Consider the following 13,958-nt stretch of genomic DNA (forward strand, 5'->3'; position numbering starts at 1 on the left):
ACGGCCTGGGCGAGTCCATTTTGAAGAAGTGGCGTTAGAAGAAGTTTAAGTTTAAAAAATTTGGCTCTCAAAAGAAATTTCAATCGTTGTACTGTTGGTATTTGGCTCTGTGGACTAATGAGTTTGCCGACCACTGAACTAACCTATTTCTTATGATACTGAGCTGCAGGCTTGAACATCCCTCCTCCCAATGATTTATCTTCAAGTATTGACTGACAGATGCCTTTCAGAAACCTTCATTAGACTGTATGTATGCAAATGATGGTATTTGGACTGAAGGAGGGTAGGAACACCTACCAGATCTTTGAATCGTTAGCAAATCTCTACCTAAGAAAATTGACTTATTAAATAATAAATTCACTTCATGGGAAATTTTTCTAACCATTAAAAATTGTACGTCATCGTTTGCAATAACATGGAAAATATTTACCCAATACAAGTGAAAAAAAATAGGATAAAAATTATATATAGTATAATTTTGACTGTGTTCTAAGAAAAAATGCATGAAAAAAGATTTGAGAGAAAGAAACATCTAAAACGTTAATGATTAAATGTGATGGCATAATCATGGGTGCTTTTTACTCTTTTACAGAGTTTCGCATATTCTAAGTTTTTGTGAATGAATATACTAGGCTTTGCTATGATAAAAAGTGATAGATTAAACAAGGAAGGAAACTGCACAATAGAATGGAAGTCCATTGATAGCTACTGTTAGGTCCGTTCATCCACTGACCTGGAGGTCAGAGCACAGAATTATGTCCCTTGGGGAGGAGGACAGCATTCTTAAATCCCTATTTTATTAGGTTCGTCATGGCTGCATCTCAGGGGGTAAATTATCTCTCATTGATTGCCACTCATATAAAAAAATATTGTGACATCTGTTAAGTTTTTGTGGAATAGTTGGGAAATACTGAGTTCTCCCCAAAATTGAGTTTATACCACTTGATGCTGTAGAAAAAATACGAATGAAATTCAGAAATAATTTGCATAACTATATAGAATAATTTGCAGTAGCGTGGATAAGTAATACCACTTGTTTCTAAAGAATTACGCTGTATATACTTTACAAATCAAGGAAAGCCTACCTCCAACCTATGCTATGGTGGTAGACATTATTCTGTGGCGGTCCAGCTTTCAGTTTGCTCTTTCATGCCCTGGACAGGCGGCTCGGTGAGTGGGAGCCTCGTCCTATACGCTGAAAGATTGTGGGTTTCATCCCAGGTTGGGGCAGGTACAGAAGGAAACTGATCGATCGATGTTTCTCTCTCAAATTGATCTCTCTCTCTCTTTCTCTCTCTCTCTCTCTCTCTCTCTCTCTTTTCCCCTCCTCCTCCCTCTCTCTCTCTCTCTCTCTTCCCTCCCCTATCCTCTCTCTCTAAAATTAATAAAAACATATCCTTGGGTGAGGATTTTAAAAATTGGCTCTTTTGTGAGTTTTGGGTTACATGCTTACTGATGATGGATCCTAGGGAAAATGAGCAGCTGAATGATCAATGCACCTTCTTAGAAAAATGAAAGGGTTCCACTTACTATTGTCACTTTTATTTATGTTGACTCTCTCCCATTCAAAGGCTCCCATTCACGCAAGGGTCCTGGAGAGCTCAAATGCGCATGTAGCCATGACAAATAGGGCAGAAGCGGGGTGCTGCCCTTCATGGCAGGACCGAGGCCGTGTGTTCATGTATGAAAACTGTGTGTCTGCGTGCGATCATCGATTCTCGTGGTGGCGCTTGACATTCAGCGTTAATCCACCAGCCTTCGGGCTTATTAGAAACGGCGGCGTCGACACGGGTCAGAAATCGTCAGAAACGAGGAGAGCTTTATGACCAGCCGTGAAGTTGGGGCTCTTTTAGAAAGCCGATGTGTGCCTGGCACCCACGGGGGCAGGATCGATAGCCCAGGGACAATGCTGGGACTGCAGATCCGCCCAGCACCTGGCCTCAAAGGCCCCAAGGGGAGGCAGCGAGCCTTCCTTTGTTGTTGCTGCCTTTGTTGTCCTTCCCATCAGAGGTGGGGAGCCCTCCGCCCCGCCCCCCAGTGGAGTTAGCAATAGAATTAGCCATAAAGAGTAAATGTCAGCCTCTCCTCCCAAGAGAAGGGGGCAGGTCCGGGAGCCCAGGAAGACAGACCCGCCTGCAGTCACCTGTCATTTGCGAAGGTGTCCGGGCAGACTCCCTTCAGCGGTTGTGTGAGGCATGCAGCTGCTTTTGTGTTAGCTTCTCTGTCTGGGACTACCCAGGAGCCCCTCCTTCCAGGCAGCGTTCCTTCATTATTCAGGTGCTTGTGGGAAAATGAAGAATACTCCTTGGCATAGGAGTGGCTGAGGGTGGAAAAGGGATCGTGGACTTTTCTTCTCCTCCTTGCCAAATGGGGAAGACCCGAGGACCTCATTGGCGTTCCTCCGTCACAACCCCGTGCTCTGTAGAGTGTTTCAAGACATTCATTGCAGCCCTGGCTGGTTTGGCTCAGTGGAAAGAGCATCGGCCTGTGGACGGAAGGGTCCCGGGTTCGATTCCAGTCAAGGGCACATGCCCAGGTTGCAGGCTTCACCCTTATGTACAATGGTGTGCAGGAGGCAGCCGACCAACGATTCTCTCCCATCATTGATGTTTCTATCTCTCCCTCTCCCTTCCTCTCTGAAATCAATAAAAACATTTTTTTTAAAGAAAAAGAAATTCACTGTACGCCTGCCGCTGATGGTGAGCTGTCCCTGTAATGCCTTGGCCTTCCGCTGAGGACATAGGAACCGTCCGTGGAAAAATTAGCAAACGGAAACTTGTCACAACACCCATTAGCGAGCACCGAGGAGGATTGCGCGCCGTAATTGTCTTTCTGTAATTTATACCCGCTTCCCCACAGATAGTGCGGGCATGGTGTATGGATATTTGTGGTAGCTGCACGCTTTGAGAAGCAAAAAGACTTTATAATAAAAGGATGGGAGTAAGGAGAGAGAAATGCATTGTTACAGTTTCTCCCTTAGGGTGAATATTTCAAGGCTAAGTGCCTTTGTCAATGTGCTTTCTATTATCTGCTGATTGCGGGGGTTTTTTGTTTTTGTTTTTGTTTTTATAGAATGGCTTATAGATAAATATTAATTATTGGTTATTGATGTGATTCGTTGTGACATCCATAATCTCTCTTATTTCAGTTCCAAAGATTTTGCAAGGAACAGTATAAATCTCATCATCCAAAGTTATGCAAATCATTAGTACACTTTTTCAGGCCAACAAAATTTGGCATATCCTTCACCCTTATGTACAGTGATGTTTAGACATTTATAAAAACTTTTAAAATCTGTGCAAAGTTATAAAGCTACTTACAGCAGCTTTTGTGTTTTTGTTGTTTTTATGTGGGGCTTTTTGAGGCATTTTGAAGACTCCTTCCTCCTGCACATATAGGACTCTTCTTGATACAAAAGAATAACAGGCATATTCATTGATAAAAGGAAGTCTAATTGCTACCAGCTGTGGACCCAGAACCTAATAAAATGTGCAGAGTGCATATGTGACTTTATATAAAGTATTAGAATACATTTCCTTCTTTTTACATATCTCCTCTCTACCCAAATAAAAAGGGTAGAGATAATACGCTAACCACTTGCCTGCCTGCCTGATCACCCCTAACTGCTCACCTGCCTGCCTGATTGCCCCTTACCACTCTGCCTGCCTGATCACCCCTAACTGCTCACCTGCCTGCCTGATTGCCCCTAACCACTCTGCCTGACTGCCTGATCATCCCTAACTGCTCGCCTGCCTGATCGCCCCAACCGCCTCTGCCTCTGCCTTGGCCCCCACCACTGCGGCTTCGTCCAGAAGGACATCCAGAATGACATCCGGAAGGTCATTTGGCAATCCGGTCTAATTAACATGTTATGCTTTTATTATTATAGATACTGCATACAGTTTGGCATAGAGAAAGCATTCAGAAAAAATTTTTTTGAATATTTATTGCAGATTTTTGTTCATAGATTCCCTAGTACATATATTAGAATGTAATCTATCAGAAATAGATTACATTCTAATATATGTACTAATTGATTTTTATCCATTGATTTGGGAAGTAAAGCAAGGAATATTTTCATATAAATTGTATTTTTTTTTGCTAAGCATAATTATAATTTCAAATATGTTTCCACTGAAAAAGTGTTGACCTCAACATATGATAGAACCATCTTTAACATTTCTCTCTGTACTTCCACAAGCATTATCTCTTTGCCATATGTATTTCATTTTCCAGTGTATGTATTTAATTCCTATACCACTAATAACTTAGCCAGACACATAATGTTTATTTATACACATGTTAAACTATAGAACGGAATGATTTCACAATCCATAGGAGTTTCCTTATGATTTGATAACACACTTAGTCATGGCTTGAGAGCCTCACCCACTCTGCCTTCGTGCCAAGATTTTTCACAGAGCAGCCCAGCTAGAAAGCCATCAAAATGCTAGGAAAAGCCCGGCCAGTGTTGCTCAGTGGTTGAGCATCGAACCATGAACCAGGAGGTCACAATTTGATTCTCAGTTAGAGCACATGCCCAGGTTGCAGGCTCAATCCCCAGTGCAGGGCATACAGGAGGCAGCCGATCAGTAATCTTGTCATCCTTGATGTTTCCATCTCTCTCTCCAACTTCCTTCCTCTCTGAAATCAATAAAAATGAATTTTTTTAATGCTAGAAAAAAATAAAAGGTATGTGGATAGAAAGTTTCCTGGAATGAAAGCTAAGAGACCTGGGTCATTGATTGGTTGTGTGATCTTGGATAAATCATTTGATCTTCTTGAATCTGCTTCATTTGTAAAATTAGTGTAAATGAATGACACTTAACTTCTAATTAAGAGGATAAATGTATCTCAAATGTGTATTGTGCATATAAGCCTACATTTTCCAAGCATAGGGAGGGGTACTTAGAAGACAGAGAATCCTTATCCACAAATAGCTTATCTTCTTCATATTGATCCAAACAAAAACTGTAAAATTACATTAAAACATGCTGTTGTACTTGAGATGATGAAGTGCTTAATGACCAAAAGGGACCATTCGTGCCATAAAGTTTAGAGGAAAGTAGAACTTCTCATTAAATAGTGAGACCTCTTCCCTGTCAATCCTATATAAAAAAGGCTAATATGCAAATTGTCCCCTTGACGGGAGTTCGACCTGGAGTTCGACCAGGGGATGGGGCCGGCCAGCCAACCACCCGTGGTCCCTCCCCCAGACCAGGCTCCACCCCCGATCGCCCCCCCCCCCAACCCCGATTGGAGCAGGCCAGCCAGACCCCACCCATGCAAGAATTCGTGCACTGGGCCTCTAGTATAATAATAAGATTGAGTATAAATCATCTAATTATGCGTGTATGTAGAACCTACTCATGAATATGCATTGAATAAATGAATGACAGATATAGATAAATCAATGAATTACAATATTTAACATCTTGGTTATACCTGCAGAAGTATTTCAAAGTATTTTATACAAATACATACATATATTTGTGTGTATGTATATGTGTATATATATGTACCTATATGTTGTGTGTGTGCATACATATAAACATACTACATATATACACAATGTTTATGTGACTGTGTCTATATGCGTATGAGTCTTTTTCATAAATGTAAAGGTAGCATTTCACATAAGGGGAAAATTAATTTTTCAAGGAATGCTGTGGATTAAATTTATTCACTACCTGAAATATATTAGGGTTTTATATTATACCCTACAGCAAAATATGTTTCAAATGATTTAAAGATTAAATAATGCCATAAGAAGGAAATTAGATGTGAATATTTACATTTAGTGGTGTGAAAACACATTTCTCTATACCATAAAGGACCATACTGACATATGTGATCATATTAAAATTTAAACTCTACTCCATCAAAAACATTTGTAAGAAATATGCAATTGACAAACTGGGGCTACTTTGCAATGGATTCCACAGAGCTAATAGTCTTAATATAAATAACTCTTTCAAATAAATAATAAAAAGAGACTTGCAACCCAAAGAGTTTTTTTAAGTAAAAGCAAAGGACACAAATTTTAAAAAGCTTGCAAGAACCCTAACTGGTTTAGCTCAGTGAATAGAGCATTGGCCTGCGGACTCAAGAGTCCCAGGTTCAATTCTGGTCAAGGGCATGTACCTTGGTTGTGGGCACATCCCCAGTGGGGGGTGTGCAAGAAGCAGCTGATCAATGTTTCTCTCTCATCGATGTTTCTAACTCTCTATCTCTCTCCCTTCCTCTCTGTAAAAAAATCAATAAAATATATATATTTTTAAAAAAGCTTGCAAGAAAGAAAGAAGAGAACAATAAGTCAATAAACGTGTGAAAAGCTTTTCTACTCCTTTAGTTCTTAAAAATTCAGGCAGAGCTCTGACCGGGTGGCATCGGTTGGTTGGAGCGTCATCCTATACACCAAAAGGTTGAGAGTTCGATCCCCAGTCGGGGTGTATATGGAAGCAACCGAATGATGTTTCTCTCTCACATTATGTTTCTCTTTCTATCTCTGTCTCTCTTCTCTTTCTCTCTCTAAAATTGATGGGGAATATCCTCAGGTGAGAATTAAAATAAAATTCAGAAAGAAACAAAATGTTTGGTGTTGGCAGGGGTGTGAAGAAATGGTCACCCACATTTCCTGCTGGGAATGTAATTGCGATCTTCTGGCAGACAATTGAGAAGCACCATGAGTGTTACAGCTCTTAAATGTGGGTGCCCACTGAGCCAGCCATTCCATCTTTAGAAACTGAGCTTAAGTAATTAGGAACTCAGGGAAAGATAAATGTACAAAGATGGTCACCTAGGATTTATATATAGTTAGGGAAAATGAGAAATGGCTATATAAGCACTTTGGCCAGAGCAGATGAAAAATGTGTGCAGAAATTTTTATGGTCTTTTGTTAAAGCAACTTGGCAATGTGCATCAGGAGTTATATTTTTTTAATATCTATACTCTTTGACATATTGACTCACTTTCTAGGAAATAATTAGAAACAGAAAAAAAAAACTAAATTCATGAAGATAGTGACTGCAACATTATAGCAATTTATAATCCACTAGAGGCCCGGTGCACGAATTCATGCACAGGTGAGGTTGGAGACGGGAGGGGCTGGGGAGGGGACCCGGGAGGTTGGCCGGCTGGCCCTCCCCCCTGGTCGAACTCCTGGTCAAACTCCTGGTCGAGGGGACAATTTGCATATTAGCCTTTTATTATATAGGATTGTTGAATTAAGAGCATTGGATGAGCAAATGGTAGCGTCCAAGAAGAGAAGAGTAGGGGACTATTAGTGATGTTATTTATAAAATGTTCCCAATATCTTGGAAGTATGCAGATCAAATACTGAAGTGAGAAAGGAGACTATTTTGCCTGTGCTTTGCCACTTTCGACCGTGACTTCTCTAAGCTTTAATTATTTTGTTTAAATCCTCACCTGATGTTTTTCTATTGATGTTTAGAGACAGTGGAGGGGAGAGAGAAAGACAGAGAGAAACACTGATGTGAGAGAAACACATGGATTGGTTGCCTCTTGCACATACCCCGACCAGGGCTCAGGCTAGGAAGGAGCCTGCAACCCAACCGAGGTATGTGCCCTTGACTGAAATCAAACCCAGGATGCTCTATCTACTGAGCCAAACTGACTAGGGCATAAGCTTCAATTTTTTAATCTGCGAAATGGGTGGGGGCATAGTTGTGCGTTCCTTGGAGGGATGCTGTGAGGACTCCATGAAAGAATGAATATAAAGCACTTTGCACAAGGCACATACCACTCATGGAAAACGATCATTATTTTTAACGGGGCACACAATTCCATGAAAGGATCGTTGTAACTATCTGGATATACAGTGCAAATAATTCACTGCAGCCATAACAGTGGTGATCTTGGAATGATACATGATTTTTTTCTTCTACATATTTTTCAGACTTTTCTACTTTCGTAATGTTTACAGTATATTGGCTTTGTTCCTTTGTTTCCTTTCGTTTCCACATGGTAGGAAGCAGACAAAGGATTCTGCAAAGAAAGAGTAAATCCAACAGGCAGCAGCACCAGCCAGGACCTTGGCCGCCAGGGCAGAGCCAGCGTCCGCCAGCACCATCTGTTGCCGAGGGAGTAGGTAGCATCCTGGCCCATGAGGTGTGACCCCCTGGCCAGACTGGTGACTCCTCATTTGTGAGGTCCAACTGAATCCACCGTGGAGCCCGAGGAGACCAGAGATGCCAGGGCTCCACCTCCAGACACTGAACGTGGTAGGACTCAGGTGGTCCAAGCGTTTGAATGTTTAATAATGATGTCACCTGTGGTTCTGACTCACAGCAACATCTGAGAACCCGTGGGCGAGAGCTGGGCCTTCATGAGGCCAGAGTTCCAGCCTGCATCCCCAGGGACGTCCGGAGCTAGCTGTTCTGTGTGCCTGCAGGCCGTGTGCCCATGGGTTGCCATATGTCTAACCAAAACTGGGCCAGCTCCGAGCATGACTGGGAAGGAGCGAATGATCTCCTCCCCTCTCTCCTCTCCACCCCCCGCCCCCCCCCACACACACACACTATCAGACAGATAACCCCTTCAGCCTTAGATAAAAGAAGGAAATCTTGCCTTTTGCAACAACCTGGGTAGGCCAGGAGGGTTTCATGCTAAGTGACATTAGTCAGACAGAAAAAGATAAATACTGTATGATTTCATTTCCTTGGAGAATCTAAAAAACACACAAAAGAAATGAACAAACAAAACAGAAACGGACTCATAAACACAGAAAACAACGTGATGGTTGCCATATGGGAGGGGTATTGGGAGAATGGGTGAAAAGGGGGAGGGATTAAGATATACAAATTTCCAGTTATGGAAATGGTCGCAGGGATGGAAAATACAGCATAGGGCGTATAATTAAGAGTATTGTTGGCCCTGCGGCATGGCTCCGTCATTGAGCATCAACCTATGAACCAGAAGGTCACAGTTGGATTCTCAGTCAGGGCACATGCCCAAGTTGTGGGCTCAATCCCCAATAGGGGGCGTGCAGGAGACAGCCAATCAATGATTCTCTCTCACCATTGTGTTTCTCTCTCTCTCTCTCTCCTTCTCCCGTCCATTGGTGACCACCGGATTCATATCATAGGCATTGAAATCAATAAAAAGTATATATATTTTTAAAGAAGAATTTTGTAAAATCTGTGTATGGTGCCAGATGGGTGCTAGACTTGCCTGGGTGATCACTTCTTAAGTTATGTAAATGTCTAATCACTATAATGTACACTTGAAACTAATAGAATACTGTATGTCCACTGTAATCGAAAAATTGCAAAAAAGAACCCAGATAACCCAAACATCTGTCTTGTTATTGGTGAGTCAGTAGTCACACCTTGGCTGTCAGTAGTCACACTTGGGCTAGACCAGTGGTTGGCAAACTCATTAGTCCACAGAGCCAAATATCAACAGTACAACGATTGACATTTCTTTGGAGAGCCACATTTTTTAAACTTAAACTTCTTCTAACGCCACTTCTTCAAAATAGACTCGCCTAGGCCGTGGTATTTTGTGGAAGAGCCACACGCAAGGGGCCAAAGAGCCGCATGTGGCTCGCGAGCCGTGGTTTGCCGACCACCGGGCTAGACAGTAGAGTGATGAAGATCAGATGAAAAAGTCATCAGTTCCATGGAATCCATGGTTAGGAAGGTGGGGTCGTTTTGCTTTCCCAGTGGAGTGATAGAGATTGGTGCATTAACAGTTCTTCAGTGTCCATCGGGAATACCTCAGCATTTCCCCAGGCTTTCGTTGGCATCATTTACTTATCCACGAGGGTGTGGCATTGCCTCAGAACATCATGTGCTGTGGGTCTGAGTTCATCTCAAGTTCAGAGTGTTCCAGCGCATACAGCGAGCTGGCCCGACGGGCGGGTTTTCATCCAACATCCGATCCACCAACGTGCGCCCAATAGGGACATCTCAGCAGCACGCCAACACCTGATTTCCACTTGCCCTTTTGCAAAACCCATCCCTGTTTGCTCTGGAGAATAACGTTTAATTAAAGGCATCCCGTGGACCTTACAGCGCACTCGGTTTTCAGTGTCAGAGAGGGGTTGTGCAATTACGGGAGGGTTGGGCGCGATGTGCAGGAGGAACCATTGTGTTCTTGCCTTTGGAAAATGGAGCCCAGTGGAGCAACTTCTGTCCCTTTGATTCTCCTGGAGGTCTCACGCAACCTCCTTTCTTTGCTTCTGGTTCCCTTTACAGTGATTATTTTAAGCCTCATTACCTAAACCTTTGGTCCATTCCTTTGGTTTATTCGTTGCAGATCTCTCCCTCTTCACTTTGCTTCGTATTAGCAGATCCGCCTGCTCTTGCTTCTTCAGTAATCCAGTTTCTCCCAGGGGTTTGGCAAATAGCACAGATCCTTGCTGTTCGTCATTGGCTTCCCTGTGTCTTAATGAAGATGCGTCTGAAGGCACTGAACTGAGACGGCTGAAACCTGCAGGGAGTGATGGGTTTGTGGTGTGAGTACAGAGAGTCAGACCTTGACATCCGCCCAACTTAGCTCCACTCCCCTCTTCTTTGAATCAGTTATGGGAACACTGTGTTTCTTCACCTTTAAAATGGAGACGATAATAGGACTTTACAGGTTTGCTTGTACATTAATGATATGTTTATGAAGAACGAGGGACATTGTAGGCACTGAATAAATCGTATCTGTTATTGTGACTGTGTATAAAGTACATATAAAGTGTATGAGTGACACTATTATAAGAGAAGACAGGAGGGAGATTCAAAATTGTCTCAACAACTCTATAATAATAAAAGTGTGATATGCTAATTAGACCGGACGTCCTTCCAAATGACCTTCCGGACGAAGCTGCAGTGGGCAGGGGCCTAGCAGAGGCAGAGGCAGCTGCCGCAATGGCGGGTTCCAAGCCGCTTGCACGAATTTTGTGCATTGGGCCTCTAGTACTAAATATAGAATTTGATTTAGCTTCCAAAAGTGGGCTCCTGATTCAGAAGATATTGTAACCTCTTTCTTTCCCTTTCTTGCCACCTTTGTCCCACTTTCACATTCTCTCGACCCACTCTTCTTCTTTTCTTCTGATGCCTTTGGCTCATCCACCTCTGCTCCTTTCTGTTCGCATCTGGCTCTATCTATCCCCTCCAGGGTGGAATCACCCAGGCTCCGTTTTCAACCTGTTGATCTCTCCACTTGGTATCACCTCCCCTGGGTCCGGCCGCTGGCCACTGGTGATCACCAGATTCCCACAGCCAGTTGCTCACTAAGTTTCACCCTGGAACCCTGTAGCAACACTGAGAGAAAGCCCGTCGAGTGTCCATGCAGCTGCTGCTTCACCTCATCGCCCTGGTGAGCGGTATCACCATTTATTCGGCTCTGGAAACCAGCGGTCTCCCAGGGCCCATGAGCTCCGCGACAGTAGGAAGTTGCCCTCATTTGTTTTCACGTCACAGTGTCAGGCGAACCAAGTGTCGTATCATAACCGTCGGAAGCTGGGTGATGGGTCCAGAGTGGCTCACTGTATTGTTCTTCTGTGTTATTGTACAGTTGCAAACCTGCTACTAAACATTTAACAAATGTTGGTGCCTGGCACGCCCCTCGAGCTGTGTTGCATGGAGGTCACTGGGGGTAGAGCTCTGGAATCCGCATTCTTAGACAGCTGCCCAGGGGGTGCCTGTGTGCTCTGGACCGTGAACTCCGCTGGTTGAGGGTGAAGCTGGCGGGATCATAGTCATCTCTTCCCCAAACAGTGGCTGCCACTGAAGACACCCAAGCAAAACCTCACCTTCAAGGTTGAAAACCTCCACGCGTTGGTCTCACAGACGAAGTGCCCGAGCATCCAGTCGGCCCCACAGCCAGAGTCGAGTCCTCAGGGTTCAGGAATAAATCTGATCTATTCCATGAAATAGAGGCTATGGTTTTCAAAATTACCTACTTTTTATTCCTAATGAAATAAAAGAGGACATTGTCTCTATTGAGCCAAAGCAGGCCTGGGTAAGAAGAGCGCGCTACATAATGAAAATGACAATAACCGAAATAAAAATCTTATTTGAAAGTAGTAAAAAGCAGACCTGACATTGCGGGTAATCGAATCAGCCAAAGCCAGAATACTTCGAAAATGAAATCACAGGTTTAAAAAATGAGCCCAGAATATAATGGGCAGGGAGGTCAGTGAGGGAGACAAAAACCTATAGACTCAAACAGTGGATCAAAAGGCATCATTGAAGATATAATAACCTGTACTTTAGAATTCTGGGGAGAAAAAGGACCCCAAAATAGCAGTTAAAGGAGTTTATCATGGCCCAGGTAACTGAATAATGAGGGAAATAACAAACTCTTTTTTGTTAAAATTTTTAACTTCTAGAAGATGGTGATGATGAATTTCCTAAGTTGCAGAGTAGAAACGTTAGGTTCCTTCAGCAGGAGTTAACGTTACCGTTCATCCCAGTCTTCAAGTGCCTTTTCACAGACCTGAAGACCATGGAGCAATTCTAGGATTTCTGGAAGGAAATTGTGACATTCATATGAGGAGACATCCTCAGATGTGCAAATAGTGGCGAATATGTCACCCAAGAACCCATTTGGCCAAAGTTATTCACAAATAAAATCATTGACAAGAAATGAAAAAAAAGGGTCTTCTAGCCCCTGGCATGTGTGTTGCGATCATTTTCAATCGATCCTAAGTTGCACTTTGTCCCTGGCATTGTAGCATCGCTGAAGTCAGGATGCGTATTCCAGTCAGTGGTGTCTGACAGCTGTGACAGGGTGGTCGTCTACGCCGGCCTGGCTGGGGTTCCCGTTGACTGGACTGAACGATGTTCCTGAACAAGCCCTAACTAATCAATGTATTTGCTTTGACTCCCTGATAAGCATATTCTCTGTGTAGTGCAAATTTAAAATATTTTTCTTAGAATTGTCAAGTGCCAGGCAGGTTGACCGTCACCTGCTTATCCCCAATGGAGTACCAATAGGGATGGGGTCCTAGGCATAGGAGGTTATCAGAACAGGTGGTCTTGCGTGGCAGGTGTAGCTCCGTTTGTTGAGCCATTGACCCATGAACCAAGAGGTCACTGGTTTGAGTCCCAGTCAAGGCACATACCCAGATTGTGGGCTTGATCCCCAGTAGGGGGCATGCAGGAGGCAGCCGGTCAATGACTCTCTCTCATCATTGATGTTTCTATCCCTTTCTCCCTCTCCCTTTCTCTTTAAAATCAATAAAAAAAATATATTTTTTAAATGATAAGTCAGGTCTCTGATTGCATCTTGGGTTTCAGCACCAAAAATAAAAATAAAAATGAGAAGTCACACAGCAAGGAGACCTGTCTAATTTTAATCCAGCATTTCCCAGACTTACTTGACAATTATACTCTGTCTCGTTCTTATCTCTATTATAAAAACCCTGTGGCTGTGACGCCATCACGCCGTCACGACCAAACACCAAAAGGCACCTGCTGAACATCGTATGATTTCTTCATGGGAACAAGTAAGTGCTGCTCTGTTCAATTCTCATCTTCCAACGAAGGTCAATGTAAGTGCTCCTGAGAAGGAAAGGTTAGGGCAGGAAACCATTCTTATCTCGTCCACAACTAGACATCTTCAAGGTGGGCGGGGCTGCGTGCGCAGCGAGGCTTGAGCGGGTGGTCAGGGACTTGACGCTGGGTCCCAGGGCCCGCTGGGTCTGGGTCTCGTGGGATTTCGCAGGGTGGGCTTCTAGTTACTAGTATAATGACATTGAACTGGTGTCTCAGAGAAGAGACTGGGAAGCACTGGGATAAATACCATTGACCGGAGGGCACAACATAGCCCATTCAGGGAGCTGAAGAAAATATTGGAGCATCTATTTCTGCTTGTGTTACCTCATAATTAAAAACAAAACAAAACAACTTAGATTTTGTTCTTTCCATATTCTGCCAGGTCACATAAGTCCCAGTCTCCTCAGATGCAAAATTGGAATAATAGCAGCACACTCCCCATCG

At 43.3% G+C, this 13,958-nt stretch overlaps 1 protein-coding gene across 2 annotated transcripts in view; it reads left to right on the forward strand.

The window, feature by feature from the left end:
- NTNG1 (netrin G1) overlaps positions 1–13,958 on the forward strand; it is a 238,329-nt gene that overhangs the window by 89,760 nt on the left and 134,611 nt on the right. The window lies entirely within an intron of this gene.

The sequence above is a fragment of the Cnephaeus nilssonii genome (assembly GCF_951640355.1).
Source record: "Cnephaeus nilssonii genome assembly, chromosome: 21".
In the NCBI taxonomy this organism is placed as follows: Eukaryota; Metazoa; Chordata; class Mammalia; order Chiroptera; family Vespertilionidae; genus Cnephaeus; species Cnephaeus nilssonii.